This window comes from Eupeodes corollae, chromosome 3, assembly GCF_945859685.1.
Source record: "Eupeodes corollae chromosome 3, idEupCoro1.1, whole genome shotgun sequence".
NCBI lineage: Eukaryota > Metazoa > Arthropoda > Insecta > Diptera > Syrphidae > Eupeodes > Eupeodes corollae.
The window spans coordinates 12,876,833-12,890,857 of record NC_079149.1 but is presented as its reverse complement, the minus strand read 5'-3'; the positions used below and the strand labels follow the sequence as shown (position 1 = coordinate 12,890,857).

General features: G+C 31.1%; 1 protein-coding gene across 1 annotated transcript in view; it reads right to left on the bottom strand.

The window, feature by feature from the left end:
* LOC129951652 (cyclic nucleotide-gated cation channel subunit A) overlaps nt 1-10,386 on the bottom strand; it is a 261,226-nt gene extending 250,840 nt beyond the window's left edge. Inside the window, exon 1 of the mRNA XM_056063900.1 lies at nt 9,505-10,386. The gene's annotated coding sequence lies outside the window, so the exon portion shown is untranslated. The remainder of the gene's footprint in view (nt 1-9,504) is intronic.
* Between the last annotated feature and the right edge of the window lie 3,639 nt (nt 10,387-14,025).

The following is a 14,025-nucleotide window of genomic DNA, read 5'->3' as shown; positions in this document are numbered from 1 at the left end:
TCAAGTCCCCATTGATCAATGCTGTTTTAGTCAGAATTTAATGAGCTTATCATATTTTGTCGTTGCAGTTCCACATCCGAAGAAGAGGGATGTGAATCTGAAAACGTATATGGAAAGCTAAGCGTCAGCGAAACAATGTATTGGATTAGAAGTTGCAGACAGGAAATCATTAATAAAAATGAGAAAGAGTGTTGGAGACAAAACAGAGCCCTGGGGCCCACCAGCATTTATTCTGTGGTTTTCAGATTTGAATCCATCCAATACTACTTGTTTTGAACGATCCGAAAGGTAATTACTATTCAATATTCTTACATTCTCCAATACTATGTAAAGATTTGTTCCCATGTTCGGTGAGATGATTTTGGTTGACTCCAAATATCTGACGAACCAATAACACCAGCGACGTCAATTAAGTTAAATGTTATAAAATGTGATGTGATACCAAATTAATACAATTTTGAGAAAAATTATATAACGTTTTTTTATAACTCAAAGAAAAACTGAAAAAAATGTTTTCACTTCAAATTTTACGCATTAAAAATTATACGACCTCTAGAATATTTTTTACTTTTTAAAATCTGGCAATACGTTGAGAAAAATCAAAGTTTAAATAAAGACCTAAACAACACTTCTTAAAGTTGGTTAAAATATTGATTTTTGGCTAGAATTTCTTGGTAACAATTAAAGATATTGGCTTTAAACTAATTTCATCTTCTAGAAAATATTGTTTTAACATTTTTTAAATTTTTAGACAAATCCAATAGTCATTTTTTTTATAAAAAATACTACGTGAAAGTGGTTAAAACTGATTTTCGATTTGAATATCTAAAAAAAGGAAGATATCGACTTCAATTTTTTTTCTTTGTTGTTAACCTAAGATAATGTTCTTAGAAAATTCTAATCAGTAAAATAAAAACAAATATTGAAATCAAATTTATTTTATCATATGCAAATTATTATTTCTAGCTTTTAGTTAATTTTTTAGAATACTTCACCTAACCACTTTTTTTACAAAACACGGCAACTTACAAAAAATTAATAAGAAATGACTCGAGTATTCTGAGAACAAAAAAAGATATTGACTTCATCTGTTTTTGCTTCAGACAAAATATTGTTAGATATTGATATTTTATTAAATTTTTGAAAACTCGACAGACGGAAACGGATGGCAAGTTATCAGTGTGGGTCGCATCAGCCTCATTTTTGAAAATTTATCAATCGTCTTCAAAAATTTAAATTACATTTAATATCTCAAAAAAAGCTCAACTTGTTATTCCGTTTTTAAAAATCGTTAGAGTGGGTTTTTAATCATTTTCTTATAAATGTGTACCATTTTTCAATTTTGTTTAAAAATATTGTTAGTATGAAGTTTTTAAGTGGTATATTTTATTGAATTGTTGAAATCGAAGAAATTATATAGGCACTACTGATATCTTAAGTCACCTAAAGCTGAATTTACTTAAAACTTTAATTTAAGTTTAAACTCAATTACTTGTTTCATTAAAATCTTGAGTTCGAAATTTTGTACAAATGCAATATTTGCAAGGTGAAAAATAACTGAAGGGCACAAAGTAAAAGTCAAAACTAATCAAATGAAAACAACCCCAACTGTGAAAAATCAAAACCTCAAAGCCAATTTTAATTTCTCACTTTTTATTTAAGTCTTAAGTCTAATAATTCACGAAAGCGAAGTGAAAAACATAAACTCTATGCAGCACGATGTATAATTTCTAAAAACTAATAATTCTAAAGAAAGTCTTTTCCTTCGTTAATTCAAACGAAAATGAGCTGTTAAAAAAAAAAAACCTTTTTAACTTAAGTCGGAAAATATGGCAAAACCAAATCTCAAAGTCATTAATTTATGTATATCTGAAGTAGCTACTCATCTCATCAAAGTTGTCTTCTTGTTTCCATCTTAAACAAAATAAATACACACTTTCCCGGAAGTACTATTCTTGGATCATATCTTAAGAGTTATGAAGGCATACATAAGCTTTAGCTTTACATTAAGCTAGCATAAACAATTTAAAAAGATATATAATTTTGCGGCTAATGAGTCGTTAATATGCCGTGCATACTTAACATATGCTGTAATTTTATTTCCCGCAAAAACGATTATCATGTTATTAAAAAATGAGAGAAAAATAAAAGCGCTCATACGCCACAGTATACCTACCGCATAGTATTTTGTTTTATCATCGTTTTTACGATTAAAAAAAGGAAAAATAAAAATGTTTGATTCAGACGGTAACGTCAGCATTTTTACAGGAGTACCCATAAATTTCAATTTGGGATAAGCGGGGTGTATGGTGTAAAGTTACATATATTCCAAAAATGAGTTTAATTAAACTTAAAGCTACCAATATATTGTTTTATAAAGCCATAAAAAAAGGAAATCTGATGTAACATTCGTAAAAAAGCACAAGAGGTAAAGACACGGAGAATAATTAGTGAAAGAGATATATTTATGTTGTCAGATATTAAAACTTCATACTTAAATATGGAATATTTTCTCAGTTTAAGAATCAATTTCAAAATAATTCTGGTTACTTTCTGGGTTAAAATTTTGATTTAACAATTGTTCCTTTTTCAAAGTTCTGTTAACCCATTTAAATTCTCAGAGTAATATTGCAAAATTAAAAAAAAAATAGAAAAAGTTCATAAATATTTTAAAAGGGTGTTTTTTAGCTGCATAAGAATTGTTGATGGTTTTTATTTATGGTTTGACAATTAAGAATGACAAACTATTTTAATATCTTCAGTAAGGTTTGTAAACTCATCATACATCGTTTAACACCAAAACAACACCTTCAAACCTACAATTTTAAAAGCATTGGAATCTATAACTCAAACATTTGGAAATTGGAAGTCTGTAATTCACTTTCATCGATATGGGTCTAATTTTTTTTCGAATTTAAAATTTGCGATAATTGCGATTTTCAATAGATTTGAAATTGACAAGTGAAAATTGTTTAAAAACAGTAAACGTTTTTAGAGAAAATAATATTACATTTTATTAACTTCCCATAGGAAGTTATTGTAATGGGTCCGATTTGTCAAATTGAAAATTTTGACATTTCTCGACGTTTCAAGGTCCCTAGAGTCAAAATAAAAGATTTTTAGAAAGATGTCTGAGCGTGCGTGTGTACGTACGTTCGTACGTTCGCGACGTTTTTTCGTCGTCCATAGCTCAAGAACCAGAAGAGAAATCGACTTCAAATAAATTGTATTGATCAGATAAAAAGGCAGTAAGATGCAGAAAGGGCTCTGTCAGTTGACAGTTTTTTTGTATAAAATCCAAAAAAAAAACATTACTCAAAGGTTAGAATTGAATTTCGACTCAAATATCTTTTTAAAAACTTGAGATTATGGTTTCAAACTTATTTTATCTTATTAAAAATATTGTTTTGAACATTCGGTAAAATTTTTATGAAAAATCGAATTTACAGTTTTATTACAAAAAATAAAAACCTAAAAAAAATTAACAAAAGTTTTTAAAAATTGATTTTCGACTTAAATATTTTTTCAAAACTTTGAGATATTGGCTTTAAACTACTTTTATTTTTTAAAACATATTGTTGTCAACATTTAGGAAAATGTTAAGAAAAATCTAATTGACAGTTTTCTTACAAAAAATAAAAGCCTTATACTAAGACTTTGTAAAAATTAACTTCGACTTTCTTTTCAAAAATTAAAAATATTGTCTTCAAACTTTTTTATTTCAAAGAAAATTTTTGTTTCAATATTCAGTATTTTTTTTTTAAATTCAACAGTCCGTTTTTTCATAAAAATAATAACAAAATCTGTTAAAAAGTTGATGTTCGGTTCTTAATATCTCTCAAATTAATTGCATTTACCCAATTTATAAAAATTTAGGAAATGGTAGATACTAAAATTGGTAAAAATTATTTTTCGACAAAAAATCTATTTAACAAAACTAGATTTTTAAACTAAACTATTTCTTTATATGAAAAATATTATTGGTAATTTTAAAGAATAATTCAACTGACAACTTTTTTAACTCAACACGAAAACCTATAAACTTTTAAACAAGGAAAATCGACAGACGGAATGGGAAGTTATCAGTGTGGGTCGCATCCCAGCCTCTTTTTCATTTTATTAATGAGCACAGAAAAGAATATAGACATAAGAAATTATACAAATTATACCAATGAAGAAAATTAATTACTGACATGATGATAAATGCAAATGCTTTAATTTTCGATTTCGAAAAATTTTGGAAGTTAAGAAAACCATTTCACTCGATTTTAAATTTAGATTTCTATGCCATTTCACTCGATTTTGGGAACCTAGCGAATAATTAATATGAATAATCAACCAGATTTTAATAATAAGAAGTTAATTCGAACTCAATTTCTATCCTTTATTTATTATTTCCATCTCTGACAACATTGCGAGGAATAATTGTAAATCACAAGGCCTTGGTTCTCTATCGACGGTTTCCCCATTTTGTATTTATTATTAAGAGTTCCCAAGCTCAAAAAACACCAAATTTCTGCCATTTAAATGTTCTACGTAAGCAGGTGACTTAAGGATTTTAAGCTTATATCTATAAAATAAATGCATGCCAATATTCGTTACAAAATTTAACAGGATATCAACTAGCAAACTCTATTTTTTTAATCATTGAAAGTTTATTGAGTTACTGGCTTGTGGTACTGTAGTTGAAAAGTACGAAAACAACACACAGCGCTACAATAGGAAGTTGAGACCGAAGCTGAAGCACAAGTTGGTTGATCATTTAGTTTTGATTTCAAGCTGCTCATATTTTAAAAATCAAGTTGAAAATTTTTTACTTGATGCGCTTCACTTTGGTAGACATCCTTTGCTTCAAAATGAGCGATCTTAATGACAGCTTCTGCTTCAAGCGTTTTTTGAAGCGTTTTTCAAGCTTCAAGCTTAACCTATTGTGTTCAGGCAGTTAGGCATGAAATACTATATTGAATTGTATTGAATTGAAAACGTTTCGATAGTCGTGATTATCTGATATTTAAATAAGAGTTCTAAAAGTAATTTTTCACAACTATCCAACAAAAAAGAGACAATAAATATTCATACAAAAAAATAAATCTTTCCAAATTTTTCTTTAAGATATTTATTAAATTTTGAAAAACAAGGTTTTGAAAGCAGAATTTTTGACCCAGCCAACAAAATTAAACTCACTCTTTTAAATTTATTTTAAATGTAAACCTTCTCATTTCTACTTGAGTCTCGTATCTAACAGCAATTATTAACTTCAAATATAAAGTTGTTTTAATCGGTTTTCGATTTTTTGACGTTTCACCTTGAAACAGAATCTAAATAATTTTTTTTAGAAAGATTTATGTGCTGGCGTATGACGTTCGGTAAGTTTTTTTGCCGTCCATATCTCAAAAACCAGTAGAGATTTCGGCTTCAAAAACGTTTTTATACAGATAATAATGCAGAAAGGACTCTCAAGTAAATTGAGTTGGTAGTTTTTTACCCATAGCAGTTTAAGAAAAAAAGTGAAAATTTTGGTTAACCCAAAATATTTTGTAAACCAATAACTCTAGCGACTTGAACGGAATTGTACACATTTTATATTGATACTACAATGATATAAATTTTGAATTCAAATAACCCCTTTTTGTATAAATCAAGAAAAAAACATGAAAAAAAATAATTGTTACCTCGAATATTTTACACAAAATGATTATGACATCTACAAAACGAAAACCTACACAAACAACTAAAATCTGAAAGAAATTGACTTCAAAATCTCAAACAAAATGTTGTTAAAAATTGGGAAGTTTGGGTCGCATCCCAGCCCCTTTTTTAATAATTTCGCAAAATTAGTGAATCTTCAAAAATTTTCAAGATCTTTTTGCTTTAATTTATTTGAAAATATTATGCCAAATTATACATCATTAAAACTGTAGGTTGAAAGTTTTGTTATTAAACAAATTGATTTTCCAAAAAAGGGTTTATGTAAAAATGGACAATATATTCCATAATTAAAATTATGATAACATAAACGATCAGTACAAGAAAAAAAGAAAAAAACATATTTTGTAAAACTTACACAAAAAACAGAATAATAAAACACAGAATTATAAATTCATACAATTGAAAAAAAAAAAAACATTTGCTCAATAAAATAATTTCAGAAAAACAGAATCCTAAAATTATTCATTTATAAAATTTGAAAACGGCACCGAATTTAACATTTCTGAGTTATTCAATACAGAATTTGGAAGTAAAGACTTTTAGAAACCGAAGTTTCGTCTCACAAAAATATTGATCCCAATTAAACGATAAGTCCTAATATAAATATGCGATTAAATAATTTTCTCGACAATAATCCAAAACTTTTGAGTCTCAGATTTCACAAAATTATTGGATCTTGATTTGATTTTTTAAGGGAATACAAAACATGCACACGATACTCACTATCACTAACAAAATAGCCTTTTTGAGGAAAACAATTTAAAAAAAGGGGGCTGGGATGCGACCCACACTGATAACTTCCCATCCCGTCTGTCTATTTGTCTTGCTTAGAAGTTTTTACTTTTTCGTGTTGGGTTTTAAAAGTTGTCAGTTGAATTATTCTTACAAATTTTAAAATTACCAACAATATTTTTCATATAACGAAAAAGTTTAGTTTGAAAATCTAGTCTTGTTAAATAGATTTTTAGTCGAAAACAAATTTTTACCAATTTTAGCATTTCTTAAATTTTAACAAATTGGATAAATGAAATTTATTTCAGAGATATCAAGAACCAAACATCAATGTTTACCAAATTTGCGTACTATTTTCTGTAGATTTTATTTTTTTTATGAAAAAACGGACTGTTGGATTTTTATAAAAAAAAACTACTGAATATCGAAAACAATATTTTCTGTGAAATAAAAAAAGTTTGAAGACAATATTTTTTAATTTTTAAAAAGAAATTTGTGTCGAAAATCAATTTCAACCAACTTTTGTTAAATTTTCTTTTAAGTTTTTATTGTTTATAATGAAACTTCCGATCCGATTTTTCTAAAAATTTTACTCAATTTTGACAACAATATTTTTTAAAGATGAAAGTAGTTTAAAGCTAATCCCTGAAAACAATACTCGCATACAGGAATGGTTGAGAGTTGTCAGTCACTAGGCGCTAGTTCCCAAATGGACTGTTGCGCCACCCAATTAATTTTATTTTAAAGCCAATATTTCAAAGTTTTGAACAGGTATTTGTGTCGAAATTACATTTGTACTAACTTTGAGTAATGTTTTTTAGGTTTTTATTTTTTATAACAAAAATTATCAACTCGATTTTTCATAAAATCTAACCAGATGTCAAAAACGTTATTTTTCGTTGCATAAAATTGTTTTGGAGATAGAATCATTTTTTATTCGTAAAAATTTCGAGGTCACAATTTTTTTTTCAGTTTGTTTGATTTATTAAAAAACCGTTAATTGGATTTTTCAAAATATGTACTTGCTTCGTATCACGTTACAATTTATTATATAAAATTTAATTCAAGTCTCTAGCGTATCGAGAGATAATTAGGGTTAACCAAAATGTTCACCTTTTTTTGAAACTGCTATAGTAAAAAAAACCACCCACACAATTTTCTTGAGAGCCCTTTCTGCATCTTTCTGCCCTTTTATCTGTATAACGAAATCTATTTGAAGTCGATATCTCTTCTGGTTCTTGAGCTATGGACGACGAAAAAACATCGCGATCGTACGTACACACGCACGCTAAGACAATTTTCGACTCTAGGTACCTTGAAACGTCGAGAAATGTCAAAATTTTCAATTTGACAAAACGGACCCATTACAATAACTTCATATGGAAAGTTAATAAATCTTTCCAAACTTTTCCTTATTATTTATTAAATTTTGAAGAACAAGGTTTTGATAGCAGAATTTTTGACCTAGCTAAAAAAAATTAAGATCACTCCTTTCGAATCGAGAATTTAAGCATTTTCTAAATTGAATAATTGCATAAAAACAGAATCCTAAAACACAAAATTATTCATTAATAAAATTTGAAAAATACACAGAATTGACCATTTCTGAATTATTCCATACATAATTTTGAAGTAAAAAATTTTGGAAACCGAAGTTTCGTCTCACAAAAATTTGATCCCAATTAAACGAATAGTCCTACTATAAATATACGATTAAACACGATTCTCGACAATAACCCAAAACCCTTTAAGTCTCAGATTTTACAAAAATTGCTGAACAGATTTGGCTTTACATATTTTCATAAAATAAGAAGATTATTATGGGACCCTTACTCAAAATCTTGATTTAATTTTTTGAGGTACTCCTAATATAAAACAGGCTCACGATACATTTCAAAACTTAAAAATCACATTTTGCATGATACGATAAAAACTTTATCGATAATCTAGCTCAAAATTTTGAGTGTTCTGTGTTTTTGGATGTTTTTTTTTACCAAACTGTTGTAAAAGACTTTCCAAATAATTTAGGGTTCGGCTATAGTTATTATCGATTTGCATCATCGAAAAATATAATTGGAATTTTTTTGACAGGTCATCATTGAAAATTCCTATTATCAAAACAAATTTTCCTATTCTATTTTTTAATCAAATGAAAGGTAACAAAAATTGAACTCAAAATGTTGAGTGTTCTATGTTTTTGAATATCTTTTTGAACACTTGTTGTAAAAATCCTCTCCAATTAATGTTTGGTAATAGCTATTATCGGTTATCATCATTGAAAATTTCTATTATTGAAATAAATTTTCCTCTTCTATTATAAAATCACTTGTCCTGATCAAAATCAAGGATTTACTCATAAATTTAAAACTGATTATTGAAAGTAAAACTTATAGGTGGGAATACACATATAAAAGATCCGACTTATAGAAGCAAAAATTAACTTTAAAAAAGGTTCTGGATTTAATAAAGTCTTAATTTGGTTAAGGAATGTTAGATACCAAATGGAGGTAAATTGTTTAATGGTGAAAATCAGAGATACTTTTAAGTAGAGCCTACCAATCAAAAGATCGGATTGTATATTTTACACCCTGAGAAAGATATGCTACAAACATTTTAAAAATACAGACAAAATACTATTTTTTAATCAAAAACATTTACTTTAAACTATGAGAAGACTTAAATTGTCATTTTATTTTAAATTTTTAAAGTCTTTAATGTTAATTACATTTTAAACCAACAATATCAATTGTAATACACCACGTTCATACCTTATATTCAATTTGAATTAACTCAAGTTGGGCGCCATTTATCTATTTTGTATTTTTAAACTGAATTTAAATAGTTATTGACAAAAAACTGAATTTTTCAAAAATGAAAATAGGAATGAAATAGTGTAGAAACTTTAACGTAATTTCAAAATTTAATTAACGCAGGCGTATTAAACACTTTAACATCAATTTATCACTTTCTAGTATTTTTTTTTCTTCTTAGTAAAGTTCCACTCAGTAAGAAGAATTTTAAAAATAATTGTAAATTATATTTGTATTTAAAAAAAAAGTTTACCTTTTTAATCAACATTTAAATCATCAATCCTTTCGATTTGTTATCCATTTAAAATTAGTTTCAGCGTTGTAAGTTTTATTTTGTAAGAAGAAGATTTATCAATTACTCTCACAATTATGATTTTAGTAACAGAACATTCAAATTTTTGTATTTCACAACTTTGGTGCTAATATTTTATTCCTTCACCACTTGATTTAATCATTTTTCAATTCAAATTACGACCCTTAAATAAAAACCGTTAACGCGTCTCATTTCGACGTTTTTTTTTATTTTTATTTTTTCAAATTGTAAGTTTAACCTTTCTTATCCGTTCCCGTCCTTAAAATGAAGACCTTTTAATTTGCATATGTACGATTTTCGATTCAATCTGTTTCACTTTTTGACACCATTAAAAACACGCGTTGAGAGACGACAATAATTATATTCAAGAGGATGCGAATAAATTCGACAAAAGGGGACTTTTCTTTTAGCATATGAATGTGCAAATCAAGCTAAAAAGTTTTTATTTATATTAAAATTAGGTACCGCTTTGTTGGGAGACGTGACTAGCAATAAAAGTTCGAGACGAAACCGTTTTTCTTTTTTTTTTTTTCTTTTTTTATAGGAACTTTCTGATGTTGATCTTTTTATATTTTTCTTATTTTCATTTGAAAAATTCACCACTTTGTGTTTCACTTTCACAAGAGACAAGAGAGATTCTTTTCTTTTTTGAATTAAGGGAAGAAAAAACAAAAATCAGACACAAAATTTATCCTGAAGGATCTGATATACGACGACTGGATATAGAAAACAGTCTTAGACGCCGCAACGTTCACGAAAAGACTGAAAACTGAACACAAGAATTCTGTGCATTTCGGGATGCTTTCACATACGAAAAACAAGAAGAAGATGATGATGATGATTCCCTATTGCCGAGAACAGAGAATCGAGTCTAAAAAAGCCCCCCAGACCAGACCACGATAACAACAATCAACCCTCAGCAGAGAGCACCAGAGAGTCAGTCCGAAAATGTAGGTACTTGATGATGAAGAAAGACACCACAGAGCTACACCGAGCCCACTTATACGATTCCATCTGTTTTCGGGCTTGGCTGTAACCTAACCACCCCAAAAATACTCCACATTTCTATTTAAATATAAGCTGGTGGCGGTTGGTGATGGCAATGGGGGTTGTTGTGAATTACATTTAAACGGCGCCGTCGCCATTGGGCCACAATAACAACATTCCCTATACTTATACCTAAAAAAATAGTAGGATAGGACATCAGGAAATATGCAAGTCTCATTCATAACGAAACGATATAAGAGTACGTGTTGTTAAAGCTCTCTAGAGGAGAAGAAGAGAAAAATCATCGTTAATAGCTTTGGAAGGTTTGAAACCTGTTGAATTCGTTCTTCTCTCGTTGTTGTTGCAATTCAGATATTTAAGGGTTGGTTGTTTGGATTGTATTATTGTATATCCTTATTACCATACTCAACCTTTAACTTTCATTCATTCCAAAAAACAAGCCATTTTTTGAACATTAAGAGAGCTTCATTCTTTTAATCTTTATAATGTTGTTGCTGTAGGATATGTTTTAAGAATTCATCTCTTCAAGTGGTCCATAATGAGACATGATTACACTTTAGATTATGCCAATCGTTTATGTCCAGCATATTAATCTAAATTTAATTAAACTTAATAGTAGAAAATTGGTTGATGTTGTTGGAGTTGGAGTTGAAATTGTGGGTGTTGGAGTTGTTTGAGTTGTCAAAACCACGCAATTCATTAAGCTAATCGCACTCGAAATCCCACGAGGATCTGGGAATTCAATTCAATTATGAAATTGCAGAATAAGAAATAATATAATATAATATAAAATATATAAGATAGACAAGACACGCATTTCATGTTAGCAAAAAAAACGAAAAACGAAAGAAAACAAATAAAGACTGTCACCGTAAACCGCGGATAAAAATGTTATAACATATTATTATGGTATTGTATAATTGAAATGGGATCAACAATATAGAGCCATCCAGGAATATAGGGGTTTGGATTGCATCATCGTTACTTTATTTTCGAAGGACATGGGTCAAAATAGGTAATGACCTCGAAGAAGTGTGATATCATATTTCAAAATTGTTCAGAGTTTATTTGAAAGATTTCCATTTCAGACACTCAAAGACTTTTATAATGTGAGGGTTTTGACCCTCTGGAAAGAACCAGTCTTGAGTAAATATTGTAAAAGCGAACTCTTAACCGTTTATTTTTGGAAATATGTTTAAAACTGTTGTTTGGTATTTTTTTTAGAGGTATAGAACTTTTATCGAAACGTAATGTTTTCTAGCATAAACGGAGGCCTATTTTTTTATTGATGAATTCTTCCAACATTTGTGGCCGTTGTTTGCTTGTTTAAGGTGGCGCTACAGTCCGGGGTGGACCTGGGCCTTAACCAACAAGCGTCTCCAGCCAGCTCCGTCCATAGCTAGCTGTCTCCAGTTTCGCACGCCAAGTTGGTTGAGGTCCTCTCCCACCTGCGTGCGCCACCTGAGTCGCGGTCTTCCTCTACTGGCGCCCGTCCCTCGGGATTAGATTCGGAAACCTTCCGGGCTGGAGCGTTGATGTCCATCCGCTCTACATGACCTAGCCATCTAAGCCGTTGGACTTTAATTCTGCTAACTAGGTCAGTGTCGCTGTACAGCAGTTCATCGTTATATCTTCTCCTCCATTCTCCATCTATGCGTACGGGACCAAAAATCACCCGAAGAATTTTTCTCTCGAAGCATCCTAAGACGCTCTCATCTTTCTTTGACAGGGTCCAGGCCTTAGCGCCATAAATGAGAACCGGGATGATGAGTGTCTTATAGATGGTGATTTTACATGCTCGAGAGAGGACTTTACTTCTCAATTGTCTTCTAAGTCCAAAGAAGCAGCGATTTGCAAGAGTTATTCTTCGTTGGATTTCAGCGCTGGTGTCGTTGTCTGCATTAATAGCGGTGCCAAGGTAGACAAAGTCCTTAACTACCTCAAAGTTATAGCTGTCCATCATGGTGTCGTTTTGTCCCAGACTTCGTCGTTCAGTGTCCTTTTTTAATGACAGCATATACTTGGCCTTGCCTTCATTTACCACTAAACCCATCTTCTTCGCTTCCGTCGCAGTGCTTAAAAACGCTCCACTGACATCACGCTTTGATCTTCCAATTATGTCAATATCATCTGCGTATCCGAGTAATTGGATGGATCTTTGGAAGATTGTGCCTCTAGTGTTGACGGTTGAGTTTTGCACAATTCTTTCCAGAACGATGTTGAAGAAGTCGCATGACAGTGCATCGCCTTGTCTAAAACCTTTTTTGACATCAAATGCATCGATAAGATCTTTTCCGACCTTGATAGAGCAGCGTGCATTCTCCATCGCCATTCTGCACAAATGGATAAGTTTGACAGGGATGCCAAAACTAGACATTGCTCGGTAGAGCTCTTCCCTATAGATGCTGTCATACGCGGCTTTAAAATCGATAAAGAGATGGTGGGTATCGATTTGAAGCTCCTGGGTTTTTTCCAAGATCTGCCGTAGTGTGAATATTTGGTCGATAGTGGACTTTCCTGGTCTGAAGCCACACTGATAAGGAGTAATCAGGTTGTTGACGAATGGCTTCAGACGTTCACATAATACGGTAGAGAGGATCTTATACGCAATGTTAAGGAGACTGATGCCTCTGTAGTTGGCGCAGTTTAGAGGGTCTCCTTTCTTATATATCGGGCACACTATGCTGAGATTCCACTCATCGGGCATGCTTTCTTCCGACCATATTTTGCAGATGAGTTGGTGCATGCTCCGTACGAAGTCATCACCTGCTGCTTTGAATAGTTCGGCAGCGATGCCTTCAGCTCCAGCAGCTTTGTTTGACTTAAGTTTAGATATAGCTATCTTCACTTCGTCAAGGTCGGGTAGGCGAAATTGTTGATCTGCGTAGCCGAGATTGAGTGGTTCTATCTCCCTTACAGCGGAACTCGATTCGTCATCGCCGTTATCTAATTTGGAGAAGTGATCTTTCCATATTCTCATATTCTGATCGTCTTTACAGGCTTCGGTTTTTGGCTGGTACCCTTGGGAGGTTTTTTTACCTTTATGGTTAAGTTTACGAACCTCATTCCTGTTGTGACATCCCTCTATCTCCTCGATCGCGTGCTTCTTATGCTCTCTTTTTTTCCATCTAAGAAGCCGGTGTTCCTCTCTCCTCTTCTGCTCGTAGAGCTCGCGAGCAGCTCTAGTCCTTTTGTGCAGCGCCGTTTTGTATGCCTCTTGTTTCGCTGCTTGAGCTTGCCGGCATTCGTCGTCAAACCAGGGGTTTCGCTGTGGTGGCCGTGTGAAACCTAGCACTTCAGAGGCGGCATCTCTGATGGCTGCAAGGCAATGTTGCCACTGGTTTTCAATGCTTAATGCAGCCGGCATAGGACTCCTTAAGAGGTTATTAGAGACTCGATCGGAAAAGGACATGGCAGTCTCTTGCGATTGTAGCCGTCTAACGTCGAATCTTC